Consider the following 20,690-nt stretch of genomic DNA (forward strand, 5'->3'; position numbering starts at 1 on the left):
AGGTCACCCTGAGGTGAAATCTTAGAGTCTTCTTAGGCCCTTTTCTGAACTTGTGTCTACACTTGGTCATCCTTGTGGACTTCTCAATTCCACAGTATGCACAGCAGTTTTAAAAAGCCTCATCTACCTAGCCCACCATATATCTCCTCCACATTCTTTGCTAGTCTTTTTGAAGTGTCTATTGCTTGTTCTGACTGTTCTTCCTTGCCCCGGGCTGCTGTGTCCAATACTTTTTCCATTAAATGCTTTCTATGAAAGCTACCCTATAAGCCGTACAAGGCCTGGGAATGTTCTGAGTCAAGAGAAACAAAGGCAAGCCTTTGCACCAGTCCTTGAGGAAGCCATCAGATGGACTGAAATCCACAACCATAATTCTTTGTGAATAAGGTTCATACTGCTCTCTCTGGCACTAGCAACCTGCACCAGGAGTGTGGGCTGCTGCCTTCACAGCCACCAAACTGAGGAGTGGGGAGATGGTAGGTAGGCAAAAAAAGCTGCAGTGCTCTCTGACTGCAATGCAAAAGCTCCTTTCTTCATTAAGTACTCTCCTGGTTCTTGTAAGTTTTACACTAGATTCCAGAATTTTACAAAATTGATTCTGACAGTTTTTGCCAGCTTATTAATTGTTTTTGTGGAAGGGATGGAGCCCTGGAGTTTCCTATACCACATTTTCAATAACATTGCTCAATTTATTCTTCATTCCTTTTTTTTGCTGAGTAATATTCCTTTGTATGACTATACAAAACTTTATCCATTCAACAGTTGGTAAAGGTTTGTGTTTTTTCCACTTTTTAGTTATTATGAATAATGGTGCTATGAACATTCATGTATGAGTTTTTGTGTGAACGTATGTTTCCAAATCTCTTATGTATATACCTAGGAGTGCAACTGCTGGGTCATCTGGTAACTCTATGTTTAACTGTTTGAGAAACTGTTGAACTGTTTTCCAAAGTGGCTGCACCATTTTATATACCCACCAGCAATGTATGAGGGTTCCAATTTCTCTATATCCTCATGGCACTTATTATTATCTGTCTTTTTTATCGTAGATACTTCAGTGGGTATGAAGTAGTATCTCTTTGTGGTTTTGGTTGAAATTTCCCTAATGACTAGTGATATTGAGCATTTATTTGTGTTTACTGACCATTTGTATAGCTTTTTGAAGAAATGCCTATTCAGATCTTTCACCTATTATTTCTTAGTTATTTGTCTTTTTAAATTTTTTTTTTTATTTTTGGCTATGTTGGGTCTTCGTTTCTGTGTGAGGGCTTTCTCTAGTTGCAGCGAGCGAGGGCCACTCTTCATCGCGGTGCGCAGGCCTCTCACTATTGCGGCCTCTCTTGTTGCAGAGCACAGGCTCCAGACGTGCAGGCTCAGTAGTTGTGGCTCACGGGCCCAGTTGCTCCACAGCATGTGGGATCTTCCCAGACCAGGGCTCGAACCCGTGTCCCGTGCATTGGCAGGAAGATTCTCAACCACTGTGCCACCAGGGAAGCCCAGTTATTTGTCTTTTTGTTGTTGAGTTGTAATAGCTCTTTATATATTCTAGATGCAAGTCTTTTATCAGAGATATGATTTGCAAATATTTTCTCCTGTTCTGTATATTTTCATTTCACTTGCTTGATATTGTCCTTTGAACCACAAATTTTTAAATTTTGATGAATTCTTATTTATCTATTGTTTTTTGTTGCTTTTTGGTGTCATATCCAAGAGACCATGACATGATCCAAGGCCATGAAGATGTATGACTATGACTTCTAAGAGCTTAAAAGTTTTTGTTCTTACATTTAGATATTTGACCCATTTTGAATTAATTTGTATAAATGGTGTGAGGTAGGGGGGTCTGACTTCATTGTTTTGCATGTGGATATCCAATTGTACCAGCACCATTTGTTAAAAAGACTATTCTTTTTTCATTACATTTTCTTGACATCCATTGGTCTATATGTCTGTCTTTATGCTAGTACAATACATCTTGATTCAGTAGGCTTGTAATGAGTTTTAAAATCAGGAAATATGAGTCATTCAATTTTGTTCTTCTTTTCCAAGATTATTTTGGCTATTCTGAGTCCTTTGAATTTCCATATGAATTGTAGAGTCAGCTTGTCAATTTCCTCAAAGAAGGCAGCTTAGATTTTGACAGGAATTGTATTGAATTTGTAGATAAGTTTGGGAAGTGTTGCCATATTAACAATGTTAAGTCTTCTGATCCATGAACATGGGTTGTTGCGTTGGTTTCCTATTGCTGGTATAACAAATTTCCACAAATTTAGTAACATAAAACAACACAAATTAATTTTCTTACAGTTCTGCAGGTCAGAAATTTGAAATGGGTTTCAAGATGTTAGATGGAGGGAGGGATACATTTTCTTGCATTTTCTAGCTTCTAGAAGCTACTTCCATTGCTCATGGCTCATGGCTCATGGCTTATGGCCCTTACGCCATCTTGAAAGCCAGCAATGTAGCATGTTTTAATCCCTCTCTCTAACTCTTACACTCTTGCTGTTATCTTATAAAGAAAACCTTCAATCACATTGGACCCAACCAGATATCCAGGATAACCTTTCCATCTCAAAATCCTTAAGTTAATCACATCTGCAAAGCCCCTTTTTTCATGTAAGGTAACATATTCACAGGTTTTGAGGATTAAGATGTGGACATCCTTGGGGGCCATTATTCTGCCTACTACAGATATCTTTCCATTTATTTAGATCTTCTTTAATTTCTTTTCACAATGTTTTACAGTTTTTAGAGACTAGGTTTTGTACTTCTTTTGTTAAAATTATCCCCAAATAGTTTATTCTTCTGGTTGTCTTTGTAAACAGAATTGTTTTCTTAGTTTCATTTTCAAACCATTCATTGCAGAAATATAATTGATTTTTGGATTTACAGAAATACAATTATATTTACAGAAATACAATTGATTTTGTATATTGCTCTTGTATCCTGAAACCTTGTTGAACTCATTTATTAGTTCTAATAGGTTTTTTTTGGTGTGTGGATTCCTTACAGTTTTTTATATACAAGATCATGCCATCTACAAATAGAGTGTTTTAGTTCTTCATTTCAAACTGTATGCCATTTGTTTCTTCATCTAGCCTAATTGCCCCAGCTAGAACCTCCAGTACAATGTTGAGTAGAAGTGGCAAGAGCAACATCCTTGTCTTGTTCCTGATTTTAGAGGGAAAGCATGCAGTCTGTCATCATTAAGTATGATGTTAGCTGTGGGGCTTAAATTGCTCTATAGTTCAATCCGAATAAATTTGGGCTCTTTTGTAGGGATAGTTTTGAGGCATATGTTTGAGGTCTGCTCTGATCCCTGGAAGGTTAGTCTTAGCCTTCTTTTTTCCTGCTTCTTTCTGGCAAATTTATTGGCCTACGGTTTACCTTGCTCTCATGGAGTTATCAGTCTCTTCTTAATTGCTTGCTACCAAAATGGCCACTGTTTCTAGGAGCACCCTTAGTCTTTCCACATACTTTTTCAAATTAAATCAGTTTCTTTAAGGAGTACTTTGGAACTCTCAGTTATTATGGATGGTGTCTTCCCTTAGGAAAATTATCTGAGTCATTCTTTGGGCACTGTGTGGGTGTAGTACCCTCTGGTCTTCTCAGCTTGCGTTTCCTGACATGGAACCCTTACTTTTAGAGTGAGCTAGAGCAAGGGTGATTGGGACCCCAGTGTTCTGGCAAGCCATGCTTGATGTAGAATGTCTGCCCTGTGAGTGGAAGCTGGGTAAGGAAGGGTGTCCCAACTTCTTGGCCATATTCACCAGGAATTTGACTTCTTCAACTTGGAGTGGTAGGAAATGAGAAGTGCTGGTGGCTTGCCTCTCCCAATGAGATATGATAACCCTTGGTTTGGAGCTGAGGGGTAAGAGAGACCTGTCTTCTTGGCCACATCCTCCTGGAGGGAAGCTTCCATTAAACCCAGGCGGGTGATGGGGAAGGAGGGAATGGGTCTTGTATAAACTGTCACAGATCCTTGCTATTCTTACTGAGTTTTAGTAGATTTTCTTGAAGAAATGTTTCTGCATTTGCTCTGTGCCCTAGGACAATATAAGGGACTTTAAACCATTGGCTCTTTAAATGATTTTCATCAGTTATGCTTGTTTCACTCTGGAGTGGATCTACAGTGCTCCTCACATGTCATTATGGATGTGGAAGTCCTTCATTTCTATCTTCAATAAAATGCTGCTTTGTGTGGGAAATTTTATGGTTTGGTGGATCAGATAGCACTCAGTTCATGAAGACAAGTTTGGTTTGTATAATCCCTTTGTGTCCTATAGTCAGATATTCAGTCTTTACCAGGGCCCAGTAATAAACCAGTAGTGATTTTTCAAATGAAGAATAGTTGTCAACGGAGGAGGGCATGGCCTTCCTCATGAGCCATAGTGATCTTCATGGTGATTTCTTATTGGGGCTTTGCCAGAGGTTTCATACTACTCTGCCTGCCACAGACATATTTTGAATACCATTGGATCTGTTGGGTCCTAAGACCCAAGTGGCAGATCAGCTTTCATAGCAACCAGCACCTGCTGCAAAGTCATTACTTTCTCTGAGATTCACTCAAGGTTGCAAGGTTCCTGATAAATGAGTCAGAGGGGCATAATCAAATATGGTAAATGTTACCTTCAAAATCCAAAGAGGCTCACCACACTTTGTGCCTCTGTCTTCATGGTAAATAGTACAAGTGCAGGAGCTTATATCCTATTTTATAAGGAATATTCAGAAATGCCCCATACCACAGGACCCTTAGAAACTTCACCAATGTGGCACGCCCTTGAACTTCTTCAAGGTTCATCCCCTATACTCTGGCATACATATGTCTTGCTAAGGTATTTATTTATTTGCTATTTCCTATTCACTGTGTTTGCTTAGCATAATATCATCAATATAATGGACCAGTATTATGTTTTCTGGGATATCAAGATGATCAAGCATCCTCTGGTCTATGACAGTGAGCAGAAGAGTTGACATAGCCCTAGGGCAACAGTAAAGGTATACAGCTAATCTATTGTCCTTGCCCTGTAAATGTAATCTGTTTCTGATTTTGCTTGTTGACTGAAATGAAAAAGTATACATTTTCCAGGTCAATAACTGCATACCAATAGAGATGGCTCATATGGAACCTCAGCTGCAATTGGTATCACTTGATTAAATTTGTGATAATTTACTCTAATTTTCCACAAATCATCTGACTTACAGTAGCCAAGCAGGTAAGTCAAATGGGAATTTGGTAGAAAGTGCCTTTGTAGCATCTCTCAATTTTTGATATAGGTTATCTCTGCAGTTCCCCCAGGGAAACGATATTCCTTTAGGTTTAACTATCATGGTAGGGGTAAGGGTTGTTCCAGGGGCTTCCACTTGGATTTTCCTCCCATAATATTTCTCACTCCATAGGTCAGAGGATCAATTTGGGAATTCTGTCAGTTAATATCTCTTCTCATTATATATTCTGAGTCTTGGGAAATAACCATAGGATGCGTCCTTAGTAAGACATGTTCAAGCCAAGACTCCATCTATCACCTAAACTCCATAGGTTCCCTATTATCAGAGGATAATAGTGGTTATTCCAGTTGTTTAGGGATCAGCATACCTTCGGAGCCAGTATCTAATAATCCCCAGAAGGTCTGAGTATTTCCTTTCCCTGAGTGCAGTTACCCTAATAAATTGCCACAAAACCTTTGGGGGAAGATTCATGATACATATCTGTGGCTGCATTGCAGGATCCCTCCTCCGTCAGGGGGCTCTGTGCCTGTGAACTGGCTTACGACTGGAAACTGGGTAAAATGCCATGAATTTTCTTTATGATGACCAAAGGAAGTTAGGTTTCTGCCCAGAAGACCTATAATCTTTCCTACTATGTATGTAAAGCAGCACTTTAGTAGGCTAACCATATATTTCATTTTCAGGGACTCTGAAAAATTAGCCATTGCCACAGATCTTTGTGGGTCAAAACATGGGTCAAAACACTGAGATTACCATTCTGTCCTTGTGTGTTATTGTGGTAAATGTTCTTATTTTGTGGTTAGGCTGCCACCTGACCTTTATCACTTTGGGATCCCATTAGGTCCCATCTGAGATCAGGGAACCCAATTCCATCGTGGAATCTCTCATCATCATCTTGGGCCTTTGGAGTATGGCCATTACTTAGCTTGTTAAGGATGCAGGTGCTCCCCTTACCCAATGCATATTTTTATAATTTTTTTGGGAGACAATCACAGGTGTACAGAAAATGTATAGAAAAGTGGCAAATACAAGTAACTTTTCCTGGAACCTTTAGAGGGTTAGTTGCCAAATTATTGCCCTTCCACCTCAAAATACTAAAGTATGAATTTCTCCAGATACTTAAGTGTGTATTTCTGATAAACAAGGATGTTCTCCTATATAACCACAAAACAAACATCAGTATCAGGAGATTAACACTGATACATTATTACCATCTAATCCTCAGACCCCATTCAAGTTGTGCCAATTGTCCTTCAGTGCAAAGGGATTCAGGAATTGTGCATTGCATTAAATTGTAATGTACCTTTAGTTTCCTTTAGTCTGAAATGATTCTTCAGTCTTTCCTTAACTTTTATGATCTTGAAACTTTTGAAGATTACAGTTATTTTGTAGACTGTCCCTCAATTTGGATTATTCTGACATTTCCTCATAACTAGGTTCATGTTATGTACCTCTTGTGGCTTTATAATGTGTCAACTGGTTAGGGTGAGCTGCATTTTCCAGAACCCCTTTTCTGTATGTTTCTTGCTAAGGTGCACCACGAAAGACATTCTCATGGGAAATTTGGAGGGTAGAAGTGAAACAACAGCCATTTTGTAGTTTACACACATTATTGCTTATCTGTTGGCTTAGCGCGTTGGTGTGGGGCACCAGCTGGGCCCACAACTGCCCCACCTTCCCCTAGATCTCCCTTCAGCTTTTCTGGGTCAGGGGTAGGTTTAGCTTCACGATGAAGGGCCCAGCTTCTGTGGGATACACATACCACTAAAGGCAGAGACAACAAGAACTGCCTGCTAATGCTTGTGGGTTCCAACTTGTCTTTGCTTTCCCCCTGCCTTCCATCTATCTTACCTTTCCAACTGCCTGACCTGTGGATTGCAAGCTCCAGCATTAGACACAAAGACAATAGCCTTGCATACACTTCTTAACTAGGTCCCACAATTGTATAAGGTCAAATTTCTGTGACAGATTCCTTGTGGTTCTGTTTCTCTCGTTGAACCCTGACTGATAGAGCATCTTTAGTAGGAATATCACAGAAGTGATGCTGCATTCTTCTTATCATGTCCTACTGGGTGGTGAATAATTTCTGTTTGTCCCATTACTAATGATGTTCATTTTGATCACTTGATTAAGGTGGTATCTTCCAGGCTTCTTGATTGTAAAGTTACTCTTTTTGTCTTTTGTAACGGGTAAGTATTTTGTGAGGAGATACTTAGAAACTACATAAATAACCCATTCTTCAAGCACTGCCTTCCTTCCTTAGTTTCTGGCACAAAAAGGGGTTCCAGGCTCATCTTATCATTTCCTGGTCTAGCCCTTGTAATAAGCTAATTCTCCAAGGAGCTCTGATTTCTTTTAGCAGAAAATGGTATTTAGAAAACAAGATCTGGGGCTTCCCTGGTAGCACAGTGGTTAAGAATCCGCCTGCCAATGCAGGGGACACAGGTTCGAGCCCTGGTCTGGGAAGATCCCACATGCCGCAGAGCAACTAAGCCCGTGAGTCACAACTACTGAGCCTGCGCTCTAGAGCCCACGAGCCACAACTACTGAGCCCGCGTGCCACAACTACTAAAGCCCACATGCCTAGAGCCCGTGCTTTGCAACAAGAGAAGCCACCGCAATGAGAAGCCCACACACCACAATGAAGAGTAGCCCCGCTCGCCGCAACTAGAGAAAGCCCGCACGCAGCAACAAAGACCCAATGCAGCCAAAAATTAATAAATTAAAAAAAATAATTTTTTTTAAAATAGAAAACAAGATCTGGAGTACAGGTCTTTTGCCTCCTTAGGTAGGTTTAATCCTAGGTATTTTATTCATTTTGATGTAGTGGTAAATGGGATTGTTTCTTTTTTTTTTTCAAAAAGAATTTTTTAATTTGAAAAATTATTTGCTATACAAACTAGATAGTGGATCAATACCTCTAAAATATAAAGCACTTATAAATTCATAAGAAAACAATATCTAAGTAGAATATTAGCCATTTATAAATGTAGAAATACAAATAGTCAAAATGCAAATGAAAGTACATTTGAAAACAAAAACTATTATTCCTTGCCTGTACATTGGTAAAGAAAGGAAGATTAATAATTCCCAATATTAGTAAAGGCTTAGAGAAAGCAGCACTGCAGGGGAGTGGAAAGCAGTTTGATGGGATATATTTTTTTAATTTTAATTTTATTGGAGTATAGTTGATTTACAATGTTGTGTTAGTTTCAGATGTACAGCAAAGTGATTCAGTTATAATATGCATATATTCATTCTTTTTTAGACTCTTTTCTCATATAGGTTATCACAGAATATTGAGTAGAGTTCCCTGTGCTATACAGTACATCTTTGTTGGTTATCTACCTTATATATAGTAGTGTGTGTATGTTCATCCCTGTTTCTTTAATTTCTCTTTCTGATCTTTCGTTGCTAGTGTATAGAAATGCAACAGATTCTGTTATTTGTTTTGTATCCTGAAACTTTACTGAATTCATTGATGAGCTCTAGTAGTTTTCTGGTAGCATCTTTAAGACTTTCTATGGTAGTATCATGTCATCTGCAAACAGTGACAGTTTTACTTCTTCTTTTCCAATTTGGATTCCTTTTGTTTCTTTTTCTTCTCTGATTGCTGTGGCTAGGACTTCCAAAACTATGTTGAATAAAAGTGGAGAGAGTGGGCATCCTTGTCTTGTTCCTGATCTTAGAGGAAGTGCTTTCACCTTTTCACAGTTGAGTATGATGTTAGCTGTAGGTTTGTCATATATGGCCTTTGTTATCTTGAGGTATGTTCCCTATATGCCCACTTTCTGGAGAGTTTTGATCATAAATGGGCATTGAATTTTGTCAAAAGATTTTTCTGCATCTATTGAGATGATCATGTGCTTTTTATTCTTCAATATATTGATGTGGTGTATCACACTGTTTGATTTGTGGATATTGAAAAATCCTTGCATCGCTGGGATAAATCCCACTTGATCATGGTGTATGATCCTTTTAATTGTTGGATTTGGTTTGCTAAAACTATAAGATACTGATGAAAGAAATCGAAGATGACACAAACAGATGGAAAGATATACCACGTTCTTGGACTGAAAGAATCAGTATTGTCAAAATGACTGTACTGCCCAAGGCAACCTACAGACTCAATGCAATACCTATCAAATTACCAATGGCATTTTTCACAGAACTAGAACAAAAAATCTTAAAATTTGCATGGAGACACGAAAGACTTCAAATAGCCAAAGCAACCATGAGAAAGAAAAATGGAGCTGGAGGAATCAGGCTCTCTGACTTCAGACTATACTACAAAGCTACAGTCATTAAAACAGTATGGTACTGGCACAAAAACAGAAATGTAGATCAATGGAACAGGATAGAAAGCCCAGAAATAAACCACACACCTATGGTCAATTAATCTATGACAAAGGAAGCAAGACTATACAATGGAGGAAAGACAGTCTCTTCAATAAATGGTTCTGTGTAAACTGGATAGCTACATATAAAAAATGAAATTAGGACATTCTTTAACACCATACACAGAAATAAACTCAAAATAGATTAAAGACCTAAATGCAAGACTGGATACTATAAAACTCTTAGAGGAAAACATAGGCAGAACACTCTTTTACATAAATCGCAGCAAAAGCTTTTTCAATCTGTCTGCTAGAGTAATGGAAATAAAAACAAAACTAAACAACTGGGACATAATTAAGCTCAAAAGCTTTTGCAAAGCAAAGAAAACCATAAACAAAACAAAAAAGGCAACCCACAGAATGGGAGAAGATATTTGTAAACAATGCAGCTGACAAGTATTTAATCTCCAGAATTTACAAACAGCTCATGTGCCTCAATATCAAAAAAGCAAACAACCCAATCGAAAAATGGGCATAAGACCTAAATAGACATTTCTCCAAAGAAGACATACAGATGGCCAAGAGGCACATGAAAAGATGCTAAACATTGCTAATCATTAGAGAAATGCAAATCGAAACTACAATGAGATACCACCTCACACCAGTCAGAATGGTCATCATCAAAAAGTCTACAAACAATAAATGCTGGAGAGGGTGTGGAAAAAAGGGAACCCTCCTACACTGTTGGTGGGAATGTAAATTGGTAGAGCCACTATGGAGAACAGTATGGATGTTCCTTAAGAATCTAAAAATAGGGTTTCCCTGGTGGCGCAATGGTTGAGAGTCTGCCTGGGGAGGCAGGGGACGCGGGTTCGTGCCCCAGTCCGGGAGGATCCCACATGCCTTGGAGCTGCTGGGCCCGTGAGCCATGGCCGCTGAGCCTGCGCGTCTGGAGCCTGTGCTCTGTGACGGGAGAGGCCACAGCAGTGAGAGGCCCGCGTACTGCAAAAAAAAAAAAAAAGAATCTAAAAATAGAACTTCCATATGACCCGGCAATCCCACTCCTAGTCATATATCTGGAGAAAAACATGGTTTGAAAGAGTACATGCACCCCAATGTTTATTGCAGCGCTATTTACCATAGCCAAGGCATAGAAGCAACCTAAATGTCCATCGACAGGTATATGATAAAGAAGATGTGGTTCATATTTACAATGGAATATTGCTCAGCCACTAAAAAGAATGAAATAATGCCATTTGCAGCAACATGGATGGACCTGGAGAGTATCATACTAAGTGAAATAAGTCAGACAGAGAAAGACAAATATCATATGATATTGCTTATATGCAGAATCTAAACAAAAATGATACAAATTTACTTACTTTTTTTATGTTGGGGGTAGGAGTTTATTAATTTATTATTTATTTTTGCTGTGTTGGGTTTTTGTTTCTGTGCGAGGGCTTTCTCTAGTTGTGGCAAGCAGGGGCCACTCTTCATCGCGGTGCGTGGGCCTCTCACTATCGCGGCCTCTCTTGTTGCGGAGCACAGGCTCCAGACGTGCAGGCTCAGTAGTTGTGGCTCACGGGCCCAGTTGCTCCGCGGCATGTGGGATCCTCCCAGACCAGGGCTCAAACCCGTGTTCCCTGCATTAGCAGGCAGACTCTCAACCACTGCGCCACCAGGGAAGCCCATTGAACTTATTTTTAAAACAGAAACAGACTCACAGACTTAGAGAACAAACTTATGGTTACCGGGGAAAAGGGTCGGGGGAGGGATAGACTGGGAATTTGGGATTGATATGTACACACTGCTATATTTAAAATAAATAACCAACAAGGACCTACTGTGTAGCACAGGGAACTTTGCTCAATACTCTGTAGTAACCTAAATGGGAAAAGAATTGGAAAAGAATAGATACGTGTATATATTTAACTGAGTCACTTTGCTATACACCTGAAACTAACCCAACATTGTTAATCAACTATAATATAAAATAAAATTTTTTTAAAAAGCCAAAAAAGAATAGAAAACAAGATCTGGGTACTATGTATGATCATTGCTACTGATGTGTCATTGCTTCTAGGTCCTCTCAGCAGACAGAGTTAGGAAATATATGTAGAAGTGCACGTATGTGTATGCATGTGTATACTTATCTCTCTAGCTGTCTATCTAAATGTGTATAAACACACTTACACACATTTACATCCATATTTATTTTGTATTGAAAACCACGACTTCTCATTGATACCTCCAATTCCAGTCCAATACCACAAGGTTCATTATAGTTTTTTTTCCCTTATCAAATTGGTAACTCTCTTCTCTGACAATGCAAAAACCTGGCCTCAGTTATCCATAATAATTTGATTAGGCCTCTTGTATGTAATTAATCTGCATTTCCTCCACTACCACTTATCCTTTGGAGATGCCTTCCTAATCCCACTTCGGCTTCAACACCTGATATCAGGCCATCCCTCTGCATGGATGCTCTCCTCATCCTTCTTGGCTGCTGACACCCCATACCAGGCTATCTTTTTGTGGGGATACCCATTCCATCCCATTAAGTCTCTGATGTTGCACACTGCCCATCCCACTCCTATTCCACTGTGTGGATGTTCTGTTAACTCCACATGGGTTTTAACATTCCATGCAAGGTCATTCCTCTGCCTTCATCACCCTGCCTTGCTCAGGCTCTGACCGTTCAGTGCCAGGCTGCCCCTCTTCCCACATGGATGCTTTTTTTTACACTGCTTGGGTTCTGACAGCCCACATCAGGCAGCCTCTTTCTGGAGACCTCGTCTTCACTCTGTTTGGGCTCAAACACCCCTCTCTAGGCTGCTTCCTCACCTGTATGGAAACCATCCTCCTCCAACGTGGACACTTACATCCTGCAGCGGGAAGTCTCTTCCCTTCATGGACATGCTTTTCACTCTTCTTGGATCTGACACCCCATGCTAGGCCTTACCCCTGCATGTATGCCTTCTTCGTCCTGCTCAGGCTCTGACACCTTGCTTTAGCCTGCCACTTTACTTCATGGATGCACTCTTCCCCTTGCTCAGTATCTGACGTCCTGTATGGGGCTCCCTGCCATTATGGACACCTTTCTTACTCCACTTGGGCTCTGATATTGCATGCCAAATTGCATCTCTGTGTGAATGCCTTCCTCACTGCTCAGCTCTGACTTTACATGCTGACTTGTGCTCCAGTGTGGACACCCTTCTCAGCCCACTTAGGCTGAGACATCCCATGCCAGGCCACCTCTCCCCACTGATGCCTTTCTCATTCCACTTGGGCCCTGACACCCAGTCATCAGGTCACCCTCTCTGCGAGGGGCTCTGATTCCCCATGCCACGCAGCTCTCCTCACTCCGTGTGCATGCTTTCCTCACTGTCCTTGGACTCTGATGATAGTCCATGCCAGAACACCTCTCCTTGGGGTGTCCTTCTCACCCTGCCCTAGCTATAACTCCCTATGTTGCACTGCCCTCTAGAATGAACAGTCTCCTAACCCTATTTGGCTACAAGAACCCCATGCCAGGCCATCCCTCTGCATGAACTCCCTCCTTTCTTCAATTCAGCTTTGACATTCCATGCCAGACTGCCTCCACGTGTGATGCCCTCCATACCAGCATAGGTGCCCTCCATACCCTGCTTGGGCTTCATAACCCTATGCCATGCCTTCTGTCAACTGAAAAAATGCACAGCCTAAAAGTTGAGAATTATGTTTTATTTAGCGGACTTTCTGAGGACTCAAGCCTGGGACGAAGAAGTAAGGGAAGAGGCAGGATACATAGGGGTTTTGCAACAAAGACCAGGTAGTCAGAACATCAAAAGGTTACTGTTAATTAAAGAAAACCAGACATCTCTAGTTAATGAATTTAGTGCTGTTTTGTGTATAGGAAAATGCAAGAGTCTGGGCTCAGTGAAATCATTCCTTTGATATGTACCTCAGCAATCTGGGGCCAGAATCCTCTTCTTTCCCATCCTCACTCCCATCAGGGCGCACCGTTGAGGGTGGCTCCAGTGGCTGAGGGCTTAATGGCCACAGCATCCTTTGTTTGCTGATATGGCAGGCAACATTTTTTATTCACATTTCTTTACCCCACTTAGGCTCTAATACCTTGCCCTCTAGATGCCTGCTTTTCTCCGCCCCCCACCTAATGGCTTTTAGACTGAATTATTCAGGAATGGGAGGGAAGAGAAAGGGCATCAAGACATATTTTAATGCCTTGGTGAAGGGCGTGTCCTCTCTGTCCTCGAGGAGGTGTGGTTAGGGGTAGCTAAGCAGTTTGCAAGTAAATCTATTCTGTTATATCCATTACCCAGAACCTCTGTACTCCTTCTTCTATAGGATGTCAGAGAAGTTCAGGCATTTTGACTTCAATGACTGCAGGCTGTCACTGAGTCCAGGCTTTGATTGGCCAATTTAATAGACCATTACAACTCAGCTCAGTGCTTCAGCCAACACTTTAAATTTTCAATTCTGGGTGAGTACATCAGTGAATTCAACCCTATCACATCTTACACTTCTTCTCCCTTGGTCAACACCCTTAGAACTCACTTCCATACATGCTTCCTATGCTCCTGTCAGTATAGACTGCTGAGGTCTTATGAGTCTCTTGGGGAATAGGCTCTCTCTTGGATCAAGCCTTGTACTGAGGTAGGAGATAGATGGGCCCCTGGCCTGGACAGCTGGTCTTTGTCAAGTGGAGTAAAATTGAAGCTTTGTTTCCCCCCAGACACTCCAAGGACAAAGCTAGTGGCAGAAGCTGAGCTCTGCTGAAGAGATAAGATAACCACTCCTGAGGTCAAGGAAAACTTCCCTGTCTGCACATGTGCAGGAAGGCTCCTTGGGGTTCAAAAAGAGAGGAAGTGCCACCGCATAATAAGTGTGGACATGCACCCACAGGCCTCTGGGGTGGGATCCATCTTAGCAAAAATTGAGCACGCATGTTGGGGAGGGTCCTGGGACCAGTCAGGTGTGAAAAAAGAAACAAGATAATTGGCCAAATGTAAGCAAAGACCCCGAAGGACTGTCCTAGGTAAGTGATTTAAACCACCTCTTCACTGCACTCCTCCTCATTAGGGGGGATACCCATACCCTTTCTTTCTGGGTGTGTATTTCTGCCTTGTCTCTGTCTTAAATAAACAAACTGCTTCTCTGTGTGCTCTCCCATATGTTGTGCTGCATCTCTAATAATAAACTTTGTACCTGTTTTTACAGTTTTTGCCTACTTGAAACAGTTTTGCTTTCAAACAGGGGAAAGAGCCAGGGCCACTTTGCTTCTAGCCTCTAGCCCCTGGTGGTCTAGTGGCTAGGATTCCTGGTTTTCGTCCAGGCTACCCAGGTTCAATTCCTGTGCAGGAAACTAAGATCTCTCTTCAGAACCGCTCACTGCTGTCTCTCTGAGATCAGTACTGCTCCAATTTGTGCTGTGTTGGCAATCTAACGCCTTATGGACTTGGAGCTGACGAGAATGTGGATCTAGAGGAGGTCAAACACTAGCTTGTCAGGCAACTTCCCCAAGGGCATTTGTTGAAAGGGCTGTATGCAGAGGAGGCCTTGTTCCCTGGGGGGAGGGGGTGTTGGGAGGGAGATGAGGGAGTGTTGGCTTAGTTTCTCAGCAAGTGGGGACTCTAAGAACTATACATATTTGATGTTAATCAATTATCTTTTTCTCACTTCCCTTTCCTTGCTTCCTTGATGAAGGGTACGGGTGGTGACAACTCTTATAATTTAGGTTCCAGATAAGAATATAACTGAATACCACCTCATGATGATATGGTGACTTATAGATTTTGTGTCTCCTCTGTGTTGGAAATGATAGTTCTTCTTTTGCATAAAGGACAGGAGTGGCTTCTGAGTGACAAAAGGGGTAGGCCATGCTGATTATTCTTTGCCCCCTACCCCCATCCAATTCCTATTCTTCATAGTCCTGCTCTGTTTTCTAGGTTTACCCTTGTGGACTGTATATTCTTGGCTCCTTTGCCTGCTGGCTTGTAGTTGGGTTTGGTAGAGGGGTAGAAATGGTAAGAGATCAGTTAGTGGGAAGAAAGGGAGGTCAGAGTATTTCTCCCCAACTCCCTTCCTGTGCTGGCACTGCACTTCTGGCAGTAGCTTCATCCCTGCACAGCTGGAGTACCTACTGGGCTCCTCCTCCTCCATGGGTCCAGCACTCACTGGGCTCTGGCAACGCTATTACTTCCTTTGACCCTCCCACTCATACTTCACTCTTCCTTGTTTCTTCCTGTAACCCTGACCACTCACTGTAAACAGTCTTTTCACAGTCTATTCATCTGAACCATCTGGAGTGAATTATTTTCCTTCCAAGGCCCTGCTGATAGTCTGTTCATATATTCATCCTTTGCCTTATCTCCATGATTTTAAAGAATAATAATGCTGGTAGTGGAAAACTCCCCACTTGGGTGTTTTTCTGTACATTTTCTGGGCTGTTCTCCAGTGCTTGGAGATAGAGCACCAGGGAAATAAAAATGTATCATCTAGGAAGGTTACCTTTTTAAACAAGACATTTAAAAACATCTACGCAAGTAATACATGGTCATGATGGAAAATTTAGGAAACCACAAAGAGAAAAGAAAAATCTCCAGTAATCCCACTCCAGAGAAATAACCACTATTAACATTTTGATGAATATCCTTTTAAACTAAGTTGTACACTTCTTTTTAAAAAATCCACAATTCCTGAAGCAGTGCCAGTTTGAATTTTTGGGCTTTCGGAATTTTCACAACTGCCCCATCTGTAGTAGGGTGTATAAAGCAGGAGCAATTGAAGAAAAGAGAAGCACGGTGGAGGAGGAAGCAGTCCTGGGGTGGTTTCATAGTTCAACCCCTTTCTGGACTGTCGTATTTGATGCACTGGATGAACCCCACCCACACTAAGTCCTGCTGTGCTGGGCTGGGCTTGTGTGCTCTCTGGGAGGGGCTGCCTTCTCCAGTCTCACATTTAGAGGAATCTAAGCCAGAAGCATGGGTAAATAAGCCACAGTTGCACAGCTGGCTGCTCTGCACAAAGCTCCTTTGCCATACATGGAACCCTCTGGAGCCTAAGGCAGCCTAGAGAGAAGTTAAGAACCAATTAATTCTCCAGCGGCCCTGAAAAGGTTAATCCCAAACTGACTGCAGAACACAAATGTGTTCCCACAGGGCAGAATCTAATCTTATTGTGGGTAATAACTACAGTCTTCGGAACTGGAGCTTATTTTCTAGATGCCAAGGTCATTTTGTTTTCCCTCAGAATCCGAAGAGCCAAAAATTCCTGCCATTTGATTCCTATGTCTCCTCAAAAGAAATGACACTATTATGTATGTATGGAACATCTTGTTCTCATCCCCTGTATTTGCTTTTCCACTGCCCAGTGTTATGCTGACCCCAAATAATCAACCCCTTTGTCATCAAGTTTATAAATTAGGCTGCTAAAATAGACCCCAGAGTGGCGGAATCTGCCCAGGCAGAGATGTATACAGAGTTGAGGCTACTCTGAGCTAGCTGATTGGTGCTGATGCACGGTTTTTTTTTCCCCTGGGTATGTCCCATTTGATTATTTGTCTCACTGCTTCAGAGCAACAGAAGCATCAACTTTCTACCAGTTTCCTCCTCTGACGGCAGTAGCAATGGAAGGATGGAATTTTGACATCATCCTTGCTTGTTCTTTCTTTCCTGTTCTATTCTTCAAGGCCCAAGTTTCACTCTAAAAAGCTCCTGCTGTGATTTTTTTGAGACCTGAAGAAAGAGATACCGTGCAAAAAATTTGACACAGGCCAATCATAGGACTTAGAGCAGAGAGGGAACCAATCTTCTTATTTAAAAAAGACCGCTTTTCACTTTAACTGCACTAATCATGTATCTTTCTTTTGGAAATCTTGTTGCAACTTTTCAGTTCATGTGGGGGTGAGATGTAAGTTTACTAAACTTCAAATAGAACGGTATCTGGGAAGGGTGGACTCTCAGAAAACTTGTTTGTTTACTCAAAATGGGTGCCAGGACTCAACAAATTTGCTGAAGCTTCCTAGTTACTGCCTGCACATGTAATTGCAGTTTATTTTCATCAGGTTTCATTCTCACATATCTTTGGCTACACATTAAAAACAGCCCCAAGATTATCAAGCAGGAGTGTAAGAAGAACCACAAAGAGTATTTTAAGAGAAAGAAGCAGGGATTAAACCCAGGTGAAGAGTTGTGCAGTCCTTCCTTGTAAGTATGAAGAGAGAAATTTTGAATTGCACTATCAGAAAGGAATGGCAGCAGCAAGGTAGGTGGAGATGTGACCTCCAAATCCTTGAAGATGAAGCTTGTGATACTAGAGTAGATATAAGCAGAGTGGGGGAGAGGCTAGTAATGCAGGTTGTGGTGTGAAATGTTTAGACTATATGCTACCACATCACCAAAAACTGTCCTTTGCATTGAGGCATGTTGATGCTTGAGTAATTGAGGCATTATAAGGCAGGCACAATCTTATTACAATGACCACCATTCCTATGAAGCATTATATATGATGCTAGAACAGTCTTCAATGGTGTTGTTATCAGCAACAGAAAAATTGTGCGATCCATGCTTTCCTCTGATTCTTGCTCATGCAATAGTCACTTCCTTTGGAAGGATTAGTTTCATGATGGTATAGCAGGTTACACAAAAAGAACTCCTGTGATTGTCGTCTAGCATATTGAGATTGTTTCCCACTCTACAGAATGGTGGAGGGGGAATATTGATGAAGACCCCAAAGGGATAGAAAGGGCAGCTGTAGTTTTGCAAAGAGGGAAAAGCAGACTGAATCCTAGGGAATTTTGGCTAGGGAGTGGGTCTGGGCCTGAGAAAGGACCCTAAAGTTGCATATTAGAAAAGCCTGTATGTGGGGTATATCACATTTATCATATCCTATTGTTATCATAATCAAACTTTATAATTTTGCAGGTGAGAAATCAAGGAATAGTGAGGTAAAATGCCAGTCAATTTTTTTGAGTACACGTGATTAATTGAATGGGTTTATATCTTTTGATTCACAGCCTAGGCCTGATCCTATTGGACTACAGTGCCCCTAATGGAAATGTACCAAAGGAAGATGGGCCCTACTCAGGTGTGAAGAATCAAACAAAGGGTTAACTGGACTTAGAGTGGATGCGAAACTTTTTCTTTTTTAAGTTTGACAGAAGCAAACAAAACATTGAAAGAGTTAGAATATATCTTCTGCCTTGAGAACTTGATTTTTATGTGCCTTTACACTGAATCATCCTAGCATGGTGTAATAGAAAGGCATTGGATTTAAGTGCTTATTTCTTCATTTATCATTAATGTGTTACTTAGCTTCTCTGAGCCACAGTTTCCTCACCTGTAAAGTGGAGATAGTAACAGTGCCTAATTTATAGTGCTGTTGTGAAGATTTTAAAAGAGATAATGTATGTGAAGTACTTTGGCATATAGAAATAGCTCAGTACTTTACATAGTGTTTGGCATATGGAAATAGCTCAACAAATGTTCATTATTCTTTCCTTTTCCACTTGTACAGGAGTTTGTCTAGTGCACTTAGCTTGAGTAAAAAAATAGCTCTAAAGAGCTCTCTGAATCTAGTTAAAGCCCTTTGGGCCATTTGTAGAATGGCTCATCTCTCTGTAAGTATTTTCCCAAATATGGGTTTTAGCACACATTCAGATATGGTTTTGCTCATCCAGGAAAACCCAAGACCACAAGAACTTTATCTTTATGACTTGTTTTTCCTCCTCATTATTATCTTAGACCTCAGAAGACAGGACTGGATTTCACAGGCAGCTAATTCAGCACAAGAGAAACAAGGCTAGAAAAGTCCACCAGAGCTGCGGGGCTTTGCTTGCCCTCGGCGTGGGGGTCGGGGTGGGGGTTTCTTAGCCTCCATACTATTGATGTTTTCGTCTGGATACTTCTTTGTTGGAGGAGCGCGCTGTACTGTGTACTACAGGATGTTTAGAAGCATCCCTGGCCTCTACCCACTAGATGGCAGTAGCACACTATCCCTTCTCCGAGTTGTGCCAACCACAAGTATCCCCAGACATTGCCAAATGTCCCCTGGGGAGGGGGACAACTTTGTTCCCAGTTGAGAGCCCTAGGAGGAACAATCTGTTAGCTATGTAGCACACAAACATCCAGTAGGATAAGCTAATGAATTCTTAAGGAATGATTAGAAATTTAAAGGGCAAGGATGAGTAAGGAGGAGTTCAGGCAGAGGAACAGTCTGGATTTTGAAAGAGAACCTGTGTTATATGTCAGGTCTTATTGATACAGAGATTAATAAGACATAGATCCTGCTCTTGAGGAGCTCACATTTTAATGGGAAGGGCCACCACTTGAACAGTGAGAATACCATGGAGTGACTGCTATGTCAGAAATATATAGAAGGTGCTGTGGGACAGGGGGAACACAGAGCATGGGTACCCATCTTAGTGGGGTGCAGAAAAGGCTTTCCAGAAGACATCACATGTGAGCTGAAGAATGAGTAAGGATTAGCATGGCAAAGATAAAGGAGGATGGAAGAGACATAAGAGAATTTGGGGTTTCGAGGGAAGTGCAAATCATTTAGGTTGGCTGAGAGAGGAGTGCTCAAAAACAAGGAGTGGTGGAAGAGATGGCTTGTAAGATAGATAGGAAGCAGATCATAAAAGTCCCTCTAAGCCACATGAAAGACTCAACTCTGAGAACTATCCAGAGGTATTGAGTTTCTCTATTCTGTTTGGATTTAGGAAAGATTACTTTAGCTGCAGTGTGGAAGATAGATTGGAAGTAGGGTGACCAGTCAGGAGGCTATTATTGTAGTCCAGGTGAGAGATGATTATGACTTGAGCTAGGGTAGTGGCAGTGGGAGGGAATTCAAGATCTGTTTATGTGATGAGAACAATAGGATCTGGGACTGGTTAGATATGGGGACAGTTTCTGGCTTCTGCTACTTGTGCTATTCACTAGGATGGAAAACACTGGGGACAGAAGAGGTTTGGAAGGAAGGTGAAGTTTAAGTTTGGAGAAGTTGAATTTGAAGTAGTTGTGATCATTGAGGTAGGGATATCTGGTAGACATTAAATATATGAGTCTGAAGATCAGGAAAAAAATTAGGGTAGAGATACAAGATTGAGAGTCATCAGGGGAATTT

The 20,690-nt window shown here is 41.2% G+C and overlaps 1 protein-coding gene across 17 annotated transcripts in view; it reads left to right on the forward strand.

The window, feature by feature from the left end:
• The window catches only part of SYTL4 (synaptotagmin like 4), a 203,744-nt gene that overhangs the window by 56,818 nt on the left and 126,236 nt on the right, over positions 1-20,690 (forward strand). The gene's annotated exons all lie outside the window — the stretch shown is intronic.

The sequence above is a fragment of the Tursiops truncatus genome, chromosome X, assembly GCF_011762595.2.
Source record: "Tursiops truncatus isolate mTurTru1 chromosome X, mTurTru1.mat.Y, whole genome shotgun sequence".
NCBI lineage: Eukaryota > Metazoa > Chordata > Mammalia > Artiodactyla > Delphinidae > Tursiops > Tursiops truncatus.